Raw genomic sequence first — 17,887 nt, 5'->3', positions numbered from 1 at the left:
ACTGATTAGACTGGCGAATCAATAAGTGCAATCAGCGCAGTAATGATAAACATATAAAGAAAAGCGATTCCAGTGGAACAAGTGGGAATGACTCTCGGGAGGATCCTGGATAATCACTAATCGCCGAGCGCTACATGAAAGGGAGCGAAGCGTCTGTGCAGCACCTTGATGCGGTTTCAGAACTGGGAAAAAAAGGAAGAAGAAAACTAAATTATCCATCCATCAATGAAATCCATTTTCTTTACACCCTTGTCCCTTAGTGGGGTCGGGAGGTGCTGGTGCCGATCTCCAGCTAACGTTCCGGGCGAGAGGCGGGGTGCACCCTGTACAGGTCGCCAGTCTGCCGCAGGGCAACACAGAGATTCAGATGTAAAGCATCGTGGAGGGGCGGCACTGGAGCTCAAGATGCGCTAGTCGGCGCCTTAAGAGTAAATTTCAGTACTTGTGTGTTGTAGTGTGCACTGAAGCCTCAACTCCTCGAACTTGAGGAGGAGCCCATCTCTGTAGGATCTATCGAGCCCATCGAGTCTCTAAATCTCGGGTAATAGAACTGAAATGACGAAAGAGCGAGTTATAAGATACAACTACCGATAAGCTCGGAAGGCGAAGATGCGTTACGTTACTGATTTGTTTTCTTTGAGCAGCGCCTCTGTGTGTAAAATCCAAATGCGCACCGCACACGCAACAGCAGCTGAAATCCAGCTAAGGCGGTGCGGGGCAGATTTACGAGATCGCGTGATCTGTTTTACACCTAAACCCCACCAACTTCTCCGATCTGTGCAAGATCTCACGGGAGGTGTGCATTCTGTAAGACCTGTGTGCGTCTTTATCCCCTTGGCTTTATGACCAAGCTTGGAATGACTTTTCATTTGCGTAAAACCAGTTTTATAGCCAGGCAACCCCTCCTCCCTCTCCCCATCTCTTTTTGTTTAAGCCCACTCAAATATTCATTAGACGAGCACTTATTGATCCGGCTTTAAAACCCAACTGATTTCAACGTAACTCATTCAGTCAGTTTTACATTTTGGTATTTTTTTATTTACTGTACATTTGCATTAGCGTCAGCGTCCTGCAAAGTCTGTAGTTCGTAAGGAAGTACAGCCACTGTTGCGCGGAGGGAGGGAAGATCTGTGCAGTCAAACAGAAGAAGCTGGAGAGGAAGAAAAGTAGGAAACCACCGCAGTCAAGCCCCGGAGTCTCATTCAGCACCACTCGCTGGTGGACAGCGTCTGAGCGGCAGAGTTGACGGAGAATCAGAAGATCTTCTCAAACATCTAATCCGGAGAGATACTTGCAGGCATCAGATTGTGTGTAGAGAGAGGGAGAGAAAATCGCATTTCTCTTTCCACTTCCCACCTCTCTTTCTGTTGTTTTCCCTATCGTAATCTGTGGGGGTTCACGATGCAACATCCAAACAGCGGGGGAGTCCAGAGCTGCTGACTGGAACTGGCTGGCAAAGACGCAGGAGGAAGAGGGGGAACCAAGCGGGAAAGGGGCACAGAACGCAGAACTTCTTTCTTCTCTACTTTCAGCTCACTTCAACCAAGAGGTGCTGAAAGGTAAGAGACTTCTCTTCTTTCTTCATCAGGAGGGTTCGGCAGTGGTATTGCAGTCAAACATTACTGAGCTACACAATTGTGGCTCCTTGTCTGGGGAGAGTGCTGCCCTGGTTAGCTTTTATAAGCAGGATCACCTTAAACGAGTGAAACCTGCGAGTGATGCCATGCACACGGTCTTGTATGGGCTTCTTGTGACTAATCCAAGAATAAATGTTGGGACTTGGAAAAAAAAGGAAAAAAAAGCGCCTTTCAGTGTGAATAAATATTCAAGTGTGTATGTTGCCTCTCTGATCACACTCAACAGATGAATCACCTTTGCTGAAAGGCTTATGAGGAATGACGTTTCTTGGGGGACCGATGGGGCTGTTGACTGCACAATGAACCCCTTCTTAAGCTTGAGCCCCCTCTGAGATCCCCCTCCCCCCCCCCCCCCCTTTTTTTTTTTTTTTTTTAATTCCCGCTTCTTTTGGCTTTCTCCTGCTCCTCAGATGAGTGACTGAGGAGTCTGTGGATCTAATTCAGGTTCTTTCTTTTGCTGTCAAATATGTGTTTGCGTGTTTTCCAATTTTCGCATTGCTTTTACTTGCAAATATGGCAAGATGCCTGATGATGCCTCAGCTCACTATCTTTCTGAGAATGCATTAATTGCTGTTCACATTTTTGCAGCTCTTAGACTGTGAAACATGATGCCTTAAAGAAAACATCCCTCTCTGCAGGCATGTCCAGATGATGTGAGAACATGTTCTTGTTAACTCTGGATTTGCATAGGAATCTATTATCAAACACCTTTAATTCTAGGTGCATCTAAATGAAATAAGACAAGGTAATCTAATCTAAGTCAATGATTAAAACCACTACCACAGATACCCAATTTGCTTTCTGTCTGGACTTTTACTGGACCATCTTAATACCTGAAAATGATTTGGTCTAAGCATTCCATTTTAGCTCAGGCTTTTTTTTATAGGGTTGTCAGTCTTTTGTAGTTTTGAGCAGATCTATTTTTTTTTCATGATTACTTTCTTTTTTAGCCTCATCCATCTTCCAATGGACTCTGCTGACCTTCTCTCCCTCTGCTCTTTGAAAACATCCCTACGGCATAATGCTGCCAAAATCAAGTTTCATTGTGGTGCTGGTGTGTTCACATAGTACTTTGTATGTAGATCAAAGATTTTCAGATTTGGACTCGTTTGACCACACCACCCGCCTACACTCCTGTGACAAACATTAAACTTGGCTTCTTACAGCACTTTTCCATAATGCCTTGATTTGTGGAGTTTGTCCTTTCAGCAGATTCTTCCTTAGGATATTGATTATAACTTGACCCTGTTTTAAATACCTGCACAACTTTATGCCTGGCATGGTGTGTTGATTGATGGGGCTAAGTAAAAATGAATATAAATACCTTTTGACTTCAGACATACTTCTTTTTATTGGTCTATTGCATTAAATCTTGTTGATGGTTGTGGTACAACAAAATGTGTTGAACTGCAAATGGCATAAATAGTTTTGCAAGTCATTATAAGTTCATGACTTCCATCTAGTACTGAATAACTTGGCAGATAAACTCTCTTTAAAGATTACATCCAGATTTTGTAAGTGCCCTGTCTACACGGACTTCTGACCCCGTATTTGAAAAGGAGAACTTACAGCCATCAAAAGCCTTTTCTAATTTCCCAACAGGCATGATTTGCTTATTTGCAGACATGACCTTTTGTTGGCCTGTCTTTCGCTGCACTCCCTGTCTAAAGCTGTGCACCAAACACAAAGAAACAGCTCAGAATCAAAAGTCCATGTAGTGTTTCAGTTGGCAGAGTGTGGGCTGAGGTCATGAATAAAGTTGGTCTGTACGGATCTGCTGCGATCTGAGATCCAATTTGCAAAAGAACAATCAGTGATTCACAGACTGTTCTGAACCGAAGCTCGCCGAAGATCCAGCAGAGTTCAAAATGCAACTTGCTTTTGAAGACAGACTTTTACCAGGTCTGTATTCTGTTCCAGACCTGATTATGCCCCCTTTATACCCAGAAAAATCATCCAGGATATATTTACTGTCACTTCCTCCATCTTTTATGATTTATTTTCCATGCCGCTGTGAGTTAGTGTGACATTATAGGAACGGGGCACGATAAATTATTCTCCTCGTCGGCATCTCTTCCCCTTCCCTTTCACGCCGCGCAGAAAGCCAGCACATACGTCAGTGTCGAAATTCACAGGCATCCAGCAGTGGAAATGAGAGCGACAGACGACGAGGGAGAGGCAGACAGCCGCTTTCTCAGTTTGTTGGAGGAGTTTTAGAAATCCATTCATCTGCTGTTCTTTATCACTGACTCACCATCATGGTGTGTGCACATTCTGGATCACCTCCTCTGCATTCCTCTCCTGCTGCCCATCTGTTCGTCAGTGGGATGCCTGTGTGGCTTTGCTGTGCTGACCGCGGCGCGATGATGTCCAAAAAGCCACAGCGGAGCCAATCCTCACCAATTCAACACATCATTTTCTAAAATTGCCAAATAATTCTCTCTGGGATACTTTTAAACGGCTTTTTTTTTTTGCTGTTGTTGTTTAATACGTGATTCATTTCTAGCTTTTGAATGACTTATGTAAGCATTTGCACACAGAAACCCACCATTCTCATGTTTTATTTTTAATCAAGTCTAAATTCTCCTGAGTGAAACATCCATGCTGTTTGTAACCTCATCAAAGAGTCAGAGCTTCAACACGCCTACAGGTTGAGCGTCTTCATTAGAGGGCCAATTGACACTAATCAGAGATGACATCCATTGGCACTCTGGTTAATTTACAAGATTTATTGCACAATGAAAGAAACAAATAATTCATCCTACCCAGCGGGGCTTTTTTCATAAAGAAGACACACATGACAAGTTGTCAAATCAATCTGCGTTTGATCAACTGTTTTGCTTACGCATGTTCTCCTCGGCAAAACTGGATTCGATTCACATTTTAAGTGCAAGCTTATGTTTTCAGTTTTAACGTGGAGAATTTATTCCAGTGGGCCAAGAGCGTAGAGCGTCCGTATCAAAAATAGATTTTTAAATAACCCTGCGAGCTTGCAAAGATAAAATATTCTCATTTTATGTTTCTAGAATCCAGAGATGCAAATAACCCAGCACAGTTTAAATGTCAGTTTATCATTGGCTGTCGGGGAAATGCATTCAATAGCTGATGTTGTCTTGGACAAAGATTTGTATCTTTTGTGAAAAATGTAAGAATAAAGATGAGCTGGTGTTCACTAAATAAAGTCTGTTACTGATGTCCAGTCCAAACTATCTTTTTTAAATTATATATTTTTTACCCAGTGAAAACCTTTCAGGTCTAAAGGGTAACATGTTAGTATCTGAACACCTGCATACTAACAAATGCCTTGCAGAAGAATGGCATAAAAGTCATATATTATCACATTCAACTACTAACCTTGAAGCATTTTTATGGGATTCCGCATCATAAACCAATACAAAATAGAACACCATTTTGAATTGTTAGGAAAAATGATAATTTGTATACCATTTTTCTATTTTTTTTTATTTGAAAAATCAATATTGTAAAAGAATGGTGTGGTTTGCAGAAATATCAAATGGTTTTTGTGGTATGAATACTCAAATCTTACTGACTTCTGTCATCAAAACAATTTCCACATCAACATAAATACCATTTTTCTACAGTTGGTTATTTGGTTATCAGCATGTTTTCCACCTGGAAATTAAAGCTACCCAAAGTGTCACATTCGCATAAAGTTCTGATTTCACTTTATTGTTTCTTACCCTTTTATATCAGTTCAGTGTTTATTTAACACAGAGTGTGAAACTCATTTTCATTTTGGGCCAAATCAGCAGCATGGATTTCCTCAAAGGGTCGGTTGTGGCAGAACGTTTTGCAAGAACTACTCATTAGCAAACAAAAAATTTTTTGAATAAGTGGCTTTCTCTGCATTCGATTAGAACTTCTTTCCACATTGATGATTAAAAAAAACTGCTTTAATCTGAATGATTAACATATTATTTGTTTTAAGCTTTAATAGTTGCTCTGGGTGTAGAAAAGGCCCCGGTTGGTTACTAAGTATTTAAAAAGCTACAGTTTTACACAACTGTTGTCTTGAAAGCTCTATTTATGCGTCTCTCTAGAGTTTAGAGGTCCACGTAAATAGTCAGAGCGGGCCCCATGTGGTCCCCAGACCTTGGGAGTGACGCATGTGATGCAACACATTAGCCGACTGCTTTTGGACGTATAACTGAATTGTGGAAGCCTGTGTTTTTCCAACAGATTTTTCAAACAGCTATTTCAAAATGGCAGCAATGAAGGCCATCTGTATGTGTCTTGGATGTCAGCCAATGCAAACCAAACTGTGGTAAAAAACATTTGCTTCAGAACGCAGTGATTATGCCTGAACGGATATTACTGATAGTGTATGCTAATAATAAAGTAATTAGGCATCTTGACTGTTAATAATTACAAAAATAAGTGCTTGGTCATGGCTTAAAGAGCTTAAATAAAGAATTTGACAAATGCAAACCTCGTTTTCCATATGCAAACATTTAATGTCTGGTTCTCTAATCGATCCGGCCATTTTTAATAACGAAATTTATGTCCGACTTTGTCTCGGATAAAAGCCATGGCATCACTCTGGTGGAAGAAGGACAGTTGCAGTCTTGGTTTGGCGTCAGCAGCATAGATAAATTCAATAGTTTTTTTCCAGCCTGGATTCAACAGTCGGCATGAGTAAACTGTTAATTTAGTAACCCATTGTGCTGGGATGTGATGAAGCTACCCTGCTATTTTTCAATTCCAGCTTGTTAAAACTCCCCTGGTTCGAACATATTTGATGGTTATTTGATTTAGAATGTCTTTCAGTTATTTTCACACCTGGACCTCCGGGGTGATCAGTCATTATAAAAGCTAAAATCATGTGGCTCTTCCATGTGTGGCGTCTTTTTGTTGCCCTACATGAAGTAGTTTTGGCCCTCTTTGTTACACCATGAATCAACTGTGATTAACCACACTTATTTTTTTTTTTGTTTCAATTTCATTTTTAGTCCCCACATTTAAACCTAATAATTATCAGTACTATTAGAGTGAAGAAAGCACTTAAATATGAGGGCTATGTGAAACAAACACTGCTGTCCAAAAACACGTTTGCTAGAAAATACTGACGAGACAGAATTAGAAGCTTTTGGAGAAAAACTTACACAGCATTAAAGGAAAAGTGATGGTTGTAGTATGGTGGTAACAGGGTGGTTTGAAGATCTGCTAAAATTGATTGAACAATGACTTTTAGATGACAGCAGAAAATCCCGCAGGCGAATGCCCAGCCATCAGTTGGTGACCTGAAGCTCTGAAGCACCAGAGTTATCCTGCAGGACCGTGAGCCGAACCACACCAGCAAGTGTGAATGGCTCCAGACACAAAAACAATGTTTTATAGATGTTAATTGCTTTGACGTGTAATAACGTGAACTTAAACAGGCAATTAAAGTTAAAACAAATATTAAATATAGCGGACATACAATTCTGCAAAAACGACCAGCTCTTTCAAATAAGCTTTTTCCTCTCAATGAAGGAACTCGTACTGTGAAAACTGCAGGTTTGTCTGATTTTCTTTGTCAAATAGTAAATTTGTTTGATTTGAAAAAACATAAACAAGTGGGGTTAAATTAAACGAAAACAGAAAAAGAAATCTGTACTGAATAACTGCTTTGTTTCATATGTTGAGACGTGCCAAAGGGGAAAACGATGAAGTTTCTAAAACACTGGGAGAAATGACCTTTGTATGTGAGGAACTCGCTTTTTCCCCATTCCTGCAGTTTGTGTTCTAAAAAAGGAACACAAGTCTTGTGTTTCATGAGGGAAGCCTCTCTTCTGCATTTTTCATTGATATTCCAAATGCATGAGTTGAGGCATTTTCCCACTTTCTTTGTCAATGTTAAGACCTGCCTGCTGCTCATTAAAATGGATGAGCCTATCTTTAGATTTAAAGGCGTGTAGCCCATAAACCTTCCACAACTGCCACAAAAAGACAGTATTTTTGTAATCAAGCAGATATTATTGCGTGTGACTGTAAATTTTGACTTTATCATTTACAGTTATGGCTGCACGGAACAGCAGAGGTGATTAAAATGAAGCGCAAATGCTCTCTGTATTGCGGGCCCGTTGCAGAAAATTGCAGGAATGAGAGGGGGAGTAATCCAGACTTCCCACTGTAACGCATGACTTCAGGGCCAGTTCTTTTTAGCTGCAACAGACCACTCCAGATTAGTTCTTGTTCTGCACAGCCGTGCCTGGCAAAAATCTCTCGCCAGCAGCAGTGGGAAGGCTCATTTAAGTTCCTAAATCCCGCAGTCAACAGCCACCCATCTCACTGTGCACTATTCCTGGCGTTCATTACAATTTCAGATGAGCTCCAAAGGAAAAGCTACCAAAAAAAAATATATTAAATGTTTATCAGGATAAGGAAGAGGACTGCATTTTTTTTTTCATTTTTAGTTGATTTTTTTAGCATCTTTGGCAAGAAATCTTACACAAGTCTCCTTTACTTCATTCAGACTCTTGCAGGAATAATTGACAGCTAACTCTGCACATGATTAATTAGAACTGAATCCTCAGCTCACCAATTAAATAAAGTGAGACAGGAAGTATAAGAAAATGCGGCGACCTTATTCCAATGCAAAACAGACTGCTGTTGATTCTCTTGTGCAAATTAGCTCAAGTAGAACATCGGCGCTACGAAAGCAGCCCAGTGATTTATTCAGCATCTTGCACAGTGGCTGTCAATAGTTCAATCCAGCAGTCATATTACGCGTCTCAACAACATCCACAGAGCTGCGTTTAACAACATTAAATTGTAAAGGGAGCCTGCCATTAGAGGCTGTACTTGTCTAGCTTGCCAGTGTTTTGCTCCATAATGGGCCTGAAGGGCTACTATGTGCTTCGCAGGTCCACTTAATGGTGTGCTGATCTTTTAGAGCCCATTACTCTGAGAATCCTTGTCATTGCCCCTGCCCTTCCTCAATACCACACTTTTCACTCACTCGTAATGAGATGTCTCTATTTACATCAGGTCCTGATTACTAATGCGCAGCCAACAATGAGGGATGACATGTCCAGCCCCTCTAGCTCTCTTGTCTGATACCTGTAAGTGGCAAATTATTCACAAGCAGACGGCTAACCAAACGGGATGCAGACAACCGAGTGCGTTTGCGTATATACATATAAGAATAAACGACCTGCAGAGCTCCCCAAAGGATCACTGTCAAAATAAAAAAACTCGATTTCCCTCATAGCTCACAGAGTTGTGTAAATGGCGTCTACACAAGCCGTTATGACCAAACACAATTGTTGCAGTGGTTGATTTCCACAAACTCTTTCTGCTTACTAATGTGGCAGGAAGGACAAGACATGGTAAAATTGCCAGATTAACTCTAGAAAGGGTGGGAGCAGCTCTTAATTTCATTAGACTTAACACAAACAAAACAAATTTACTCTTTGCAGAGGCCGACATGCAGGATTAAAGGGACAAACGTCTGATTCAGCCAAAATGGGCGTGACTGTCAGCATTACTCATCACTGAGATGATCCGAAATACTGAGAAGAAGTTTATTGTATGCAGGACAACCAATTTGTCGAATATGTTTGTCAGAGCAACGGCACCTTCATGCAGCTGTCAGAAATATGAGCCAATGAAAGACAAAAAGGCAACTTAAATTACAATAGATAAAAAAAGAGCTTGTTTAATAGAAATCTTACTGCTTAAAACGTCCCACAAACAATATGGAGAGTAGAATATATACAGTTGAAACTCGCACACTGAATAAAACAACACGTATCTGTCTGATGTTTAATCAGACCAAACTTCTCTTGTTTTAGGTTAGTTAGAATCACCAAAAATTATTGCTATTTGCTAAATGCCAAAATAATGAGAAATAGAAAATGTCAGTGATGTCTTCTAAGTCAGAAGTTTACGTTTCATCAGTTTTTGGTAGCGCTGCCCATGAACTGTATATTCTGGGTCAAATTCTTTGGGTTTTCTTTCATCAGCTTCTCACAATAGTCTGCTGGAGTTCTGAGCCATTCCTCCTGACACAACTGATGTTTCTGAGTTAGGTTTGTAGACTCCTTTGTGCATCTTTATATCTGCCCACAAATTCTCTGTCGGCCTGAGGTCGTGGATTTATAATGGCCGCACCAAAACATCGACTTTGTTGCAGTTAGCCGATTTGTAACCACTGCTTTGGCTGTATGCTGAGGGTTATCATCCATTTGGATGTCATGTATTTCATGAAGTGTATCAGTTCCTCCTGCAGTGAAACAGTCCCACAACATGATGCTGCCATCTCCATCGTTAGCAGTTGGATCTATGGAGCGTCCAAAGTTCCAACAGGAACGTCCAATTATGTCTATACTTGCATCATAGTTTGAACAGATGGACTAGAGGATGGACAGCAATTCTCTTCCTGATATCTTGGCTTTCCTATGTCAAACAAGAAAGCAGTGTGTTGTAGGTATGACCTTTAGATACAATCCAAAATGTGCTTCTGATTAATTCAAACATGCCAATTATAGCAGGAGTTTGAAAGGCAATGACATCATAATTTGGAGAGATAGTAATCCATTAATAAATAATTACTGACATATTATTTCTCTGAAACAGGAGAGGTTGGGTCTGATTCACACAACATATAGAGGGGGGTTGGGGGGGACATGTCTTATTATTCCGCATATGTTTGATTCTGGTTTCAGCTATATGTGTAATCTTTTTTTGTTTTTTCATCCAAAGCCCCTTTGCTTTTAAATAATAGGCACACTAACTTCCTAATACCTCCTTTAGAATATAGGATCTGCTTTGCAGAGATACTCGGCTTTATGGAAGTTCCAGCATCATTTTAATCCGCCTCTGAAACACAGGATGTGGTCGCCAGCGAAGCCAGGCTACCGAGACATTATGGACTTGAAGTAAAGCTTCACGGCATGACCGTTCCAATTCAAGGACTTCACATAAAGTACACATATCTGCTATTGCTATGGAATTTACACCGATACTAGGCAAACGTCACAGTAATCTCATTCTCCGGCGGCATGGAGCGACTTGGTCCTGTCCCCATAGAAATAGTCGGGGTGGGGAAACTAAAACGCCAGCGATCGTTGTTACTCCACAATCTGTCCCAGAGGTACGGTGCGTACCTTCAGCTCACTTATGCATGTGCTAAAAGGAATGCTGCCAGGAGGGTGTTTTTTATTCCTTTGTTCTTTTTGTATTTTATTGTAACTTTAAAACAGATTATGATTTAAAGGTGATAACAAATGCAGATAAATTCAGTAGCATTCTTCTAGATGGATTTGAATACTATTTTCTGAGAAAAAAATATAGCAAATTTATGTGCCTACCTGTGTACAGTAAACGAGAGGAAAGATGGAGTTATGCATTTGTGCTTCCCATCAACATGTAGGATCTTGTACAGTTCGAAATGTTTATTATGAAAACAAACTTCTCCATGATGGGTCGACCGCAGGGCGCATTGACAGTGTAAATACTTTTAGATCGTGACAGATCTTGTTTGACAATAGATCCAACTAAGTTAAAACTGTTTTAAAACTACAGCTGGCAGGCCACACATGGCATGTTTCTGAAAGGGCTCACTACAGGTTCTGCCTGAGCAGATGGCCTAACTAATCAGGCATAGACATTTCCAAAAAAAAAAAAAAAAAAAAAAAAAAAATGCTAGCTAAAATTAGCTGTATCAAAACCAAAACAACAAATGAACGTAATGAGCGATATTAATAAAGATGTAATAATCAAAATATTATTTTAGCAGCAGAACCATGACTTGTTGATTTACTGTTTTAAGTAAAATTTGCTTATTCATTTTATACACTTTGGATTAAAACTGTGAACTTTAATTAAACTCTGAGAATTTCATCCTGGCCTTGGTTAACTGGCACCAAGTTAACTGGTTAATAATTACTTGCATGTGCAAGTAATTATTACTGAGGCTCATTATTAAAATATTTCCCTTTTTAGATAGTGTTGGTTATCTACAAATTCTGGTTTTTGTTTTTCTACAGTGAAGAAAAACAATCTTGCTTAATTTACAGGACGTCGTCCATAGTCATAAAAAACACATTGTTCTAAAGCCAGACTTCTATTGCCTACAGATTTGCTGTGGGAAGAAGAGGAGAAGCGGTCAGAATATGCAATCTGCTGCTGTGGACCGTATTTGTCGTTACCTCGCTTACAGACCATGTTCTTTCTTTGTTTACAACCTGGCTGTAATAGGGTCACTGTAGACTCTCCTCAGTCAATACAAACACTGTTCCAGACCCCAGCTGCTTCATAACTTGGCAGGATGACGCTGAGGCATGCACACAGCAAAATGCACACAGATGCAAACACACAGGCACACTCGGCGGTACTGTTACAAAGCCCGGAGCTGTTGCTGTGGATGTCATACTCGTGTAGAGAAATATTAATACATGGCACAGAGTGCATTTGATATATTAGGGCATTCCGCAAGATTAAGCTTTGCTGCTTCAGCTGACATATAAAGATATTTGCCTGTTTAAAGATGAAAACACAATTTTTTTTTTTTTTTTTACAAAATTTATATCAAGATAACTGGTACAGAGTGTTCTTATTTTAAATTGAAAGCGTTTCAGTTTGTATTGTGTGCGTTCTGTATGCATGGTTTTTCAAAAAACACTCTGAAGACCCGTATGTATTTCTACGAAACCCTTCTGCATTTAGTAGGACATCGTGGAACAGTTCCTGCCTTCCTCCCCCTCCTGCATATGGATATTTGCTCATTTGCATTTGTCCACCAGAAAGTGAAGTGAAGTGAAGGTGCACATAAGCCACAAATATTAGGGCACTAACTGAAACCTTATCCTATGCGGCGCAGACTCCAAAAACTTGTAATTAATGACTCTGCGTGAACAAAAGGCCATCTTCCAGGTGTACTGCGAGGGAACTCTTTACTGCCAGCCTTTCATCATTGAGCACTGCGCCAGCAACCACCCATTTAGACTCGATTCAGACCTTCTAATGAAATGCTCCATCTCTGTCATGAGACTGCTCTTTTCACGATCTATTACACTTTATACATTCATTCCTCGGTTGCATTATGTGCCGGTGACTTCTGCCATTGCCCCGCGCTCTTTCAATTACGAGGAGGAGGGAAGCCATTGCCGGAGTTCCATCAGGAAGTCATATAATAATTTTTGATAATATTTTCTATTCAGCTCAAGATTACTTTTTGCGTAATTTCTCCATCTTGGGCTGTGGCCTTTCAGTCTGTACAAACGGAAGCAGTAATGATAATCAGTATGAAATGTTAATGCAAATGTATTGCTCTTTGAAGCCAGTGTGCTTCCAGGGTTTAAGCAAACATGCAGCCCGGGTTGGATTCCTCGTAAACGACCCCAGGGTTTAATTTTGGGATGATCTTCACCGGTCGAACTCTGGACAGCATGAGATGGCATTGCTTAGATGCTTGCTGGAAATTTTGGCATCTGCTTTTGCCCTTAAGGTTCAAAATAAATTACAGCTTTTCCAGCCACTAAACTTATAAAGTGTGACATATGAAAAAAAAAAAAAAACATAAAGTTTCTGTTTTCAGATACAACTTGGAAAAGTCTGAAGTTTTATTTTTTAAACTTAAACTTCAGCTGTACTACTATATTCTCTTTGTATACTTTCTTTACTATTTGTTTAAAATCTTATGCCCATAGTGAAGTGATCAGAAATTTAATGACAAATATTTTTTTTAGCAGGAAAACAGCACAGAGGACTTTTAATTCTGCTTTTAGTTGTTGTGGCAGGTGGAGGTAGAGATTTACCTTGAAACATCGAAGTCTAGCAGTTCCTTGGGGATCCAGTGGAGTTCAATGAGATGAAAAGGTTTCTGAGCTGGATGAGGAGCTCAGTAAGAAGTACAAAGAAAGTGAAAGATTTCGACCACCAAAAGTTAAATAAATCCATTTTTACAGATGTTTAAAAGGGAAAGGTGACTTTGTGGAGCTCCTCCGAGTTTACAGGTGCCTTACAGAAATGTGACAGGAAGAAGCAGAACGACACAAAACTTTTTTTCAAAAAGGCACTGCAAACTAAAAAAAAAAAATTTGGCCAAGGATCCATGTAATGTTTTTGTTTGAATTAAAAGGTTATCATAGCAGTGGCATAGACACCTGTTTACCTTCTGCAGTGCAGATTTGTGTTAAAAGGTTCAAGGAATCATAATAGGAATAAAGTCATGTTATTACTTTTAAATTTTAATAGGTTTTATGAACTGGACAAAATTATCATACTAAAAACAATTTAAATGAATTAAAAATATCATAAAATTATAAATATCTGTTGGAAAAAAACAAAAACAAAAAGACTTGATAAATGTTTTAGTAATACGATAGCCTGAGGGCTGGAAGTTTTACATTTACATGCAATGGATGAACTCACAGGGTCCTATATTCTGATGTATAATACAATACATGGTAGGTTCTTCTGGAGTTTATATAGCTGAAAAAAGTGTTCATATTTTCTGATTTTCTGATATTCCTAGACAATAAGACTGGCGTGCACGAAGCTAAACAAATGAGTGTTTCAAGTGTTTCAATCAATGTCTAAATGAAGTTAAACACTCTCAGTATCCGACTCCATATCATTGGGCAATTTATTTAAGAGGGCTAAAGCCTCTTCTATTAACTATTGGCTCAGTGTACTGTTACACACTCAGACAGCAATCAGGAGAGTTAAAGCCAAAAGTGGCTGAACACTTTAAGAGTTAAGTATTGATGTTCTTAGACGAGAGTCAGACAGCTGCAGCTGATCCAGAATGATGCTGCTGCTCATCTCCTTACTAAAACTAAAGCACATCACCTAAAGTCCTTACAGTGGCTCCCTCAGAGAACAGACTTTAAAATACTTCTGTTGGTTTGAAAACAGAAGTATGGCTCAACACCATTATACATTACAGATCTGTTGTTGTACCAACCATCCAGGTCACTCAAGTCTTTGCAAAGATGCTCAAATGATGAGTTCCTTTAAAGCAAGGCTAAAACCCCATTCTAGTCTTCTTTTCAATACTTTGATGATTTTATGATGACTTAATCACTTGCTTGTTGTTGAAATTTGCTGCACAACTGAACTTGCCTTGCCCTATGTTTTTATTGCATGGATGGAACATCCTGAACTGAATGGTTGATAAGTGTTTAATACAGCAGAGAGAAGTTGCTCAGGAGGGAAATCGTTTGGATTTAAATGTCACTTTCCGACATTGTGCAGAGACTATTTTCAAGGTTCAATTTTTTTTTAAAGTGGAGATTTTCACCAAAGTCTGCACATCACCTAGTACAATATGCTCCAGTTTCTAAAAAATGCAGCACTCTATTCACACGCACACACACATAATAGCTTGGTATAAAGGCTGTGGTGAATTATTAATGATAATATTAGTTAACAAATCTCATTAATCAAACTCGCTGCCACTTGTTCCCTGGAGCCTACTGTGTGGGACACACAGGATTATTGGAGACTAATGGAAGCTGAAGGAGGTCAGATGCATAAAAATATACAATCTCCAGAGACAAGATGCCAAAATCACAGGAGATTCATATCAGATTTTACCTCCCTGTTAGTCGATGAAAAAAATATCAGACAGCTTCACAATTCAATACAATAAACCTCTCTGGTAGCTGATTTTAAGACATGGTAATGCCGGTAGGCCTGATGAGCTTCTTTTGCAATTAACCTCCTTATTTGACATACTTATGCCACATGCATTCAGTGAAGCCAACAACTGACTAGTTAATCGCTATAAAGGGCATGCACTGAAAGAAAACCTAAATTATATAAGAAAGGATGCAGGAGGGATTTCTCTTTTAAAGTAAAGCATACCAGCTCAAGGACAGAACAAATACTTCACAATTTATATTAATTATGGCGGAAGAGGCAGGGTCACCCACAATAAGCAAATACACAGAGAGATTTTGGAGAAACTGGTCACCTGAGGGCATACGCAAAAAAATGACGACCGTTGGAGCGACGACCAGAGCTGCTGCATGCTCACGGCCCGCTAACGTCTCCACAGTTCAGAATAAGTAATTACTTGTTGCACAAACATGAAGCGTGAATGAAAAAGCTTGTGAAAAAGCAAGCGCACATTAATGATAGATTGTATTTAAAGTTGGATGAAAAATAATCCGATCTCCCACCATCAGCTCAGTCAGTATTCAAGACTAGCTTACAGTCAGTTCATCCTGTGCTGATGGTCTTCTCATATTTTTATTGACTATAAACAGATGACCTAGTTACAATGTAATGTTGTTAAAAAAACAACTCTGTTTTGAAACTATTTTGACACCCTTTTCTGTCCTCTCCACACTTGTTGTGCAGAGGATGTCTAATCCCTTTAAGAGAAGTTGATGGGCTGGTAATATAAATGAGAGCGCTCTCCCATCTGAGGATCCGTCTTCATTAGGAGCAGATCTACAGAGAGTTTCTATTAGCTCACTATCAAGATGGGGCACTGCGAGGAGGAAATTACGCATGTCACAAGACAAAGAGCAGGCGTCTCAAAGCTAAGCCCAACGGAGGATGAAAAGCCCTAATCAACGATAAGGACTACCGGTGACAGGGTACAGTGATCGCCCCCATGCGTCACGTTGTAGAAGATTATATCCAGGGTTTGACAGATTGACACTTCCTCTCCGAGTTCCTGAGGAGAGGATATGATGGCACTCCTCTGCTTTGTTTTTCTACTTTTCTGTCATTGTTCGTAAGTATCTGCGGTCTGTCCCAGATGTGAATCATTATTGTTTTTCTCCCATCTACAAGGGCAATGACACATAGGGTTCTTTTAGAGATAACAGCAGCGCAGTCAGCCTCCAGAGGACCACGTGGAAACTCAGCCGGCTGTGTAAGACAATAAATTACAGCTGAAGACTTAAAAAAAAAAGGAAGTTTTTTTTTTAATGCAAATTAATAAAGTTAATTAAAATTCCAACTGTGAGGTTGTTCTGCCTTTTATTTTAATATACTCACCAACAATACTTAAAAACTCTCATCTGTGTATTCATTACGTGGCTTTTCTTGAGGATGCAATTTTAGGCACACCAAGCTTCATAATGTGGACTTTTTGCAGACAATTAACTCGACAAAGACTTTTGCTCAAACCCTTCATCAAAACTTCTGATTGATTTGATGAAAAAACCTCTCAGCCAACAGACATCTTCCTTGAAAACCATAAAATCATGCTATAATTACCTTTCTTTACATGCCAATGAATACATTTAGTAATATTTTATGTTTAATCACTTCTTAAGTTATATGTTTTTTATTGCAGTCATATAATTTTAATGTATAAATGTAGGTGATCACTTATTCAGAATGGACTTTTTCTATTGTTTTATAGATATTGAACTCTTGTCGCACCGGGTCTTTCAGGTCAGAGAGTTAAGATTTAGTGACTCTTCTGGAGACCAAGGCTCTCCTTTGGCAGTACTCTTGACTCTGGAATCAGCTTTCACTAGGTGTTCGATCTATAAATGAACTTTTTAAATCAAAGCTCAAGACCTTTTAACACAAGCTTGTAATACTTAAAAATGTGGTGGCACTTTTGGATCTATATACCTTCTTTAATATGTTTTATCTTGATATTGTGAAGCATTTTGATCACCAATATTGTGGATGTGTAAAGTGTAAAGACACATGTTAGCACTTCAGCTTTGCAGGATTGCCACCATGAAGGGATTTGTTTAATAAATAGAAGAAAACCAAATAATCTTCTTATTACCATTCGCTTACATAAAACTTACTTTATAATAAGATTTCAGTGTTGTGAAAAAACACCAAATATAAGAAAAAAGGATAATGAAGTGAAGTGTCTTGCAAGACTAATTGCAAGATATCTGTCTTTATTTGCCAAACTGCAAGGGTGAGAGAACAAAACTATGACAACATTGTAATTTTTAATAACTTGGCATTGTAGACATTGATTGTGATTTAAAGGCACACATGCTCTAGCGGTGTCATTACTCTCCTCTCAACAAGTGCTGAGACTGCAGAGATCAAAGTTGTTCTTTAAAAAGAAAAGCAAATATATATTTTGACAGTTTTAAATTTGTCACTGCCCGAAGCTTAGAATCTAAAAAAATATGCTGCTGTAAAACATAAGATTTCTTATATATTTCCAAAAAATCTGAATGTTTTAAGTAAAAGAGGGAATAAGGGGATGGAAGGTGTGGGAATGAACATGAGGACATGTTTTATAAGATCCATCTAACATGTACCCATGATTGCAGGAAATATATTTTCATCATTCAAAAAAAAAA

The 17,887-nt window shown here is 39.2% G+C and overlaps 1 protein-coding gene across 2 annotated transcripts in view; it reads left to right on the top strand.

Moving 5' to 3' along the window:
* Positions 1 to 376: 376 nt before the first annotated feature.
* The window catches only part of grm4 (glutamate receptor, metabotropic 4), a 180,188-nt gene continuing 162,677 nt past the window's right edge, over positions 377 to 17,887 (top strand). Inside the window, exon 1 of one of the 2 annotated variants that reach the window (XM_015015064.1) lies at positions 377 to 1,559. The gene's annotated coding sequence lies outside the window, so the exon portion shown is untranslated. The remainder of the gene's footprint in view (positions 1,560 to 17,887) is intronic. The other variant, XM_015015059.1, reaches the window with a different exon arrangement.

The sequence above is a fragment of the Poecilia latipinna genome, unplaced genomic scaffold (assembly GCF_001443285.1).
Source record: "Poecilia latipinna isolate Pla-1442-1.1 unplaced genomic scaffold, P_latipinna-1.0 Scaffold70, whole genome shotgun sequence".
Taxonomy (NCBI): Eukaryota; Metazoa; Chordata; class Actinopteri; order Cyprinodontiformes; family Poeciliidae; genus Poecilia; species Poecilia latipinna.
Note: the sequence above shows the minus strand (reverse complement) of the source record. Positions and strands in the feature narration are given on the sequence as shown.